Source organism: Capra hircus, chromosome 6 (assembly GCF_001704415.2).
Source record: "Capra hircus breed San Clemente chromosome 6, ASM170441v1, whole genome shotgun sequence".
Taxonomy (NCBI): domain Eukaryota; kingdom Metazoa; phylum Chordata; class Mammalia; order Artiodactyla; family Bovidae; genus Capra; species Capra hircus.
Window position 1 is genome coordinate 21,291,855 of NC_030813.1, and position 5,633 is coordinate 21,297,487.

Below are 5,633 nucleotides of genomic sequence, written 5' to 3' on the forward strand. Positions count from 1 at the left end.
AAAAAACTTCCTAACTCCAGTATTAAGACAGAAGATCTCTCAAAAGTCCGACAGGGACCTGATGAGCTTTATCAGGACTTCGTGGCACGGCTCTTAGATACTATAGGTAAGATAATGTCAGATGAAAAGGCTGGGATGGTATTTGCAAAACAATTGGCTTTTGAAAACGCTAACTCTGCCTGTCAAGCTGCTTTACGACCTTATCGAAAAAAAGGGAGATCTGTCTGATTTTATTCGCATTTGTGCTGATATTGGACCCTCCTACATGCAAGGTATTGCTATGGCAGCGGCATTACAAGGAAAAAGCATTAAAGAGGTACTTTTTCAGCAACAAGCCAAGAACAAGAAAAGATATCAAAAGTCAGGTAATTCGGGTTGCTTTGTTTGTGGTCAACCTGGCCATCGGGCTGCAGTGTGCCCTCAAAAACGACAAATCCCTGCTAATACTCCTAATTTATGCCCACGATGTAAAAAAGGAAAGCATTGGGCACGGGATTGTCGTTCCAAAACGGATGTTCAAGGTAATCCTTTACCCCCGGTTTCGGGAAACTGGGTGAGGGGCCAGCCCCTGGCCCCGAAACAATGTTATGGGGCAACACTGCAGGTTCCAAAAGAACCATTGCAGACCTCTGTCAAGCCACAAGAGGCAGCGCAGGATTGGACCTCTGTGCCACCTCCTACACAGTATTAACACCCGAGATGGGGGTTCAAACCCTTGCCACAGGAGTGTTTGGGCCTTTACTTCCAGGAACTGCTGGATTGCTTTTAGGGCGCAGCAGTGCGTCTTTAAAAGGAATACTTATTCATCCTGGTGTGATTGACTCTGATTATACAGGAGAGATAAAAATATTAGCCTCCGCTCCTAACAAAATTATTGTGATTAATGCAGGACAACGTATAGCTCAACTTCTTTTAGTTCCATTAGTTATACAAGGAAAAACAATTAACCGAGATCGTCAAGAAAGAGGCTTCGGGTCCTCTGACGCCTATTGGGTGCAAAATGTTACCGAGGCACGACCAGAACTTGAGCTACGCATTGATGGTAAGCTTTTCCGCGGAGTGCTTGATACAGGGGCCGATATTAGCGTTATTTCTGAAAAATACTGGCCTACTACATGGCCTAAACAAATAGCTATTTCCACTCTTCAGGGTATTGGCCAAACTACCAATCCAGAACAAAGTTCGTCCCTTCTTACTTGGAGGGATAAAGATGGCCATACAGGCCAATTTAAGCCTTATATTCTGCCCCATCTTCCAGTTAATCTATGGGGGCGTGATATATTAAGCAAAATGGGTGTTTATTTATATAGTCCTTCACCCACCGTAACAGAATTAATGTTGGATCAGGGCTTACTCCCAAACCAAGGTTTGGGTAAACAACATCAAGGCATCATTTTACCCCTTGATTTAAAATCTAATCAAAGTCGAAAGGGCTTGGGGTGTTTTCCCTAGGGACCTCTGATTCTCCTGTGACACATGCCGATCCTATTGATTGGAAATCTGAGGAACCGGTATGGGTCGATCAGTGGCCCCTAACACAAGAGAAACTTTCTGCCGCACAACAGCTGGTGCAGGAACAGCTGAGACTTGGGCATATTGAACCTTCTACCTCTGCATGGAATTCCCCAATTTTTGTTATCAAAAAGAAGTCAGGAAAATGGAGGTTGCTACAAGACCTTCGTAAGGTAAATGAAACGATGATGCATATGGGAGCCCTACAACCTGGGTTGCCCACTCCTTCTGCTATATCTGACAAATCCTATATCATTATTATAGATTTAAAAGATTGTTTTTACACTATTCCTCTTGCACCTCAAGATTGTAAAAGATTTGCCTTTAGTTTGCCCTCTGTTAATTTTAAAGAACCTATGCAACGCTATCAATGGAGAGTCCTCCCACAAGGAATGACTAATAGCCCTACGTTATGTCAAAAATTTGTTGCTACAGCATTAGCTCCCGTTCGTCAACGTTTTCCTCAGTTATATTTAGTTCATTATATGGATGATATATTACTAGCTCATGCTGACGAACATCTATTGTATCAAGCTTTTTCTATTCTAAAGAAACACTTGAGTCTTAATGGTCTTGTCATAGCTGATGAAAAAATTCAAACTCATTTTCCCTATAATTATTTGGGTTTCTCCTTATATCCTCGCGTTTATAATACCCAATTAGTAAAATTACAGACTGACCATTTAAAAACTCTAAATGATTTTTCAAAAACTTCTAGGAGACATTAATTGGATACGCCCTTATTTAAAACTACCCACTTATACCTTGCAGCCTTTATTTGATATCCTTAAAGGTGACTCTGACCCTGCGTCACCCCGAACACTTTCTTCAGAAGGACGATCAGCCTTACAATCAATAGAAGAAGCTATTAGACAACAACAGATTACTTATTGTGATTACCAACGGCCATGGGGTTTGTATATACTTCCTACCCCTCGAGCACCTACAGGAGTTCTTTATCAAGATAAACCTTTGCGATGGATATATCTATCTGCTACTCCAACCAAACATCTGCTCCCTTACTATGAGCTCGTTGCAAAAACTGTAGCAAAAGGACGTCATGAGGCCATCCAATATTTTGGTATGGAACCCCCTTTCATTTGTATTCCTTATGCTTTAGAACAACAAGATTGGCTTTTTCAATTTTCAGATAACTGGTCTATAGCTTTTGCAAACTACCCAGGACGGATTACTCATCATTATCCTTCTGATAAATTGTTACAATTTGCTAGCTTTCATGCCTTTATTTTTCCCAAAATAGTCCGCCGACAAACCCATTCCTGAAGCGACACTTATATTTACAGATGGATCTTCTAATGGTACTGCAGCTTTAATTATTAACCATCAAACTTATTATGCACATACCAGTTTCTCTTCTGCCCAGGTTGTGGAATTATTTGCAGTCCATCAAGTATTGCTAACTGTATCCACTTCCTTCAATGTATTTACAGAGAGCTCCTATGTGGTCGGTGCCCTACAGATGATTGAAACTGTTCCAATTATCGGCACAACCTCTCCTGAAGTTCTTAACTTATTTAAATTAATTCAACAGGCCCTCCACCGTCGTCAATACCCGTGTTTCTTTGGGCATATTCGTGCGCATTCCACCCTTCCTGGTGCCTTAGTACAAGGCAATCACACTGCGGACGTTCTTACTAAACAAGTGTTTTTTCAATCAGCTATCGATGCAGCCAAAAAATCTCACAACTTACATCATCAAATAGTCATTCTTTACGGTTACAATTTAAGATTTCCCGTGAAGCTGCACGACAAATCGTAAAATCTTGCTCTACCTGTCCTCAATTCTTTGTTCTCCCTCAATATGGTATTAACCCTCGAGGTTTACGCCCTAATCATCTCTGGCAAACAGATGTCACTCACATTCCTCAATTTGGGCGTCTTAAATATGTTCATGTCTCTATTGACACCTTTTCTCATTTTCTCATGGCCTCCCTTCATACTGGAGAATCAACCCGTCATTGTATTCAACATTTGCTCTTTTGCTTTTCTATTTCAGGAATCCCACAAACCCTTAAAACAGATAATGGACCTGGTTATACTAGCCGTTCTTTTCAACGTTTTTGTCTTTCTTTTCAAATTCATCATAAAACAGGCATTCCATATAACCCACAGGGACAAGGTATTGTGGAACGAGCCCATCAGCGTCTCAAACATCAACTATTAAAACAAAAAAAGGGGAATGACTTGTATAGCCCCTCACCGCATAATGCCTTGAATCATGCTCTTTATGTTCTAAATTTTTTAACTTTAGATGCAGAAGGCAATTCAGCAGCCCAACGTTTTTGGGGGAGAACAGTCCTCATGCAAAAAACCACTCGTACGATGGAAAGATCCACTTACCAATCTGTGGTATGGGCCAGACCCTGTATTAATATGGGGACGCGGGCATGTTTGTATTTTTCCACAGGATGCCGAAGCACCGCGCTGGATCCCGGAGAGGCTGGTACGCGCGGCGGAGGAACTCCCTGACACATCAAATGCACCACATGACACTGAGCGAGCCCACGAGTGAGCTGCCTACCCAAAGGCAGATTGAGGCGTTGATGCGATATGCTCAGAATGAGGCTCATGTACAACCTCCGGTGACGCCTACCAATATACTGATCATGTTATTATTATTATTACAGCGGATACAAAACGGGGCGGCTGCGGCTTTTTGGGCATACATTCCCGGATCCACCTACGATTCAATCATTAGGATGGGATAAAGAAGTAGTACCTGTCTATGTCAATGATACAAGTCTTTTGGGAGGAAAATCAGATATTCATATTTCTCCCCAGCAAGCTAATATCTCTTTTTATGGTCTTACTACACAATATCCTATGTGCTTTTCTTATCAATCACAACATCCCCACTGTATACAGGTGTCAGCTGATATATCCTATCCTCGAGTGACTATTTCTGGCATTGATGAAAAAAACCGGAAAAAGATCGTACCGTGACGGAACCGGACCTCTCGACATTCCGTTTTGCGACAAACATCTAAGCATCGGCATAGGAATAGACACTCCTTGGACTTTATGTCGAGCCCGGGTTGCATCGGTGTACAACCATTAACAATGCCAATACCACCTTTTTATGGATTGGCACCTGGGGGGAACACCTGATTTCCCTGAAAATCGAGGACAGCATCCACCCATTTTCTCTGTAAACACTGCTCAAGTATATCAAGCAGAACTGTGGAAACTTTTGGCTGCTTTGGTCATGGCAATAGTCTATATTTACAATCCAATATTAGTGGGAGTAAATATGGTAATGTAGGAGTTACAGGGTTTTTATATCCCAGAGCTTGTGTCCCTTATCCATTCATGCTGATACGAGGCCATATGGAAATAACACTGTCATTGAATATTTATCATTTAAATTGTTCTAATTGCATACTTACCAATTGCATAAGAGGTGTTGCTAAAGGAGAACAAGTTCAGAGTATTAGTTTCCGCATGAAAATCCAATGTCATGCTAATTATAAGTGGATTTGTGTTACAAAAAAGGCTTATAAATGCATCTGATTTTCCTGTGGATAAGAGTGAAAAAAACATCTACAAGGAATATGGTTTAATACTAATGTGTCTCTAGATCTATTGCAATTGCATAATGAAATTCTTAATATTGAAAATTCTCCAAAAGCTACTTTGAACATAGCTGATACTGTTGATAATTTTTTTACAAAATTTATTTTCTAACTTCCCTAGCCTTCATTCACTGTGGCGTAGCATAATTGCTGTGGGCGCGGTTCTGACTGTTGTGTTATATTGATTTGTTTAGCTCCTTGCCTTATTCGTAGCATTGTTAAAGAATTTTTTACATATGAGAGTTCTGATACATAAAAACATGTTGCAACACCGACATCTTATGGAGCTTTTAAAAAATAATAAAGAGAGGGGAGCTGCGGGGGACTGCCCGTGAAGGGTTAAGTCTTGGAGCTGCTCGGGCGTTATGCAGAGCCTAGGACATGTTCCTAAGCTCCCTGTCCCGCCCCCCTGAAGAATTTATTACCCTTAAGGCTCCAGGACGTTTGGTTCTTGCAACATTTCATAGAAGATAGATTAGCTTATTGATAGAAGATAGATTATCTATTTGTGATGTACACAACGGTAAG

The 5,633-nt window shown here is 41.1% G+C and overlaps 1 pseudogene; it reads left to right on the forward strand.

The window, feature by feature from the left end:
• LOC108636273 lies at positions 583–4,045 on the forward strand (annotated as a pseudogene).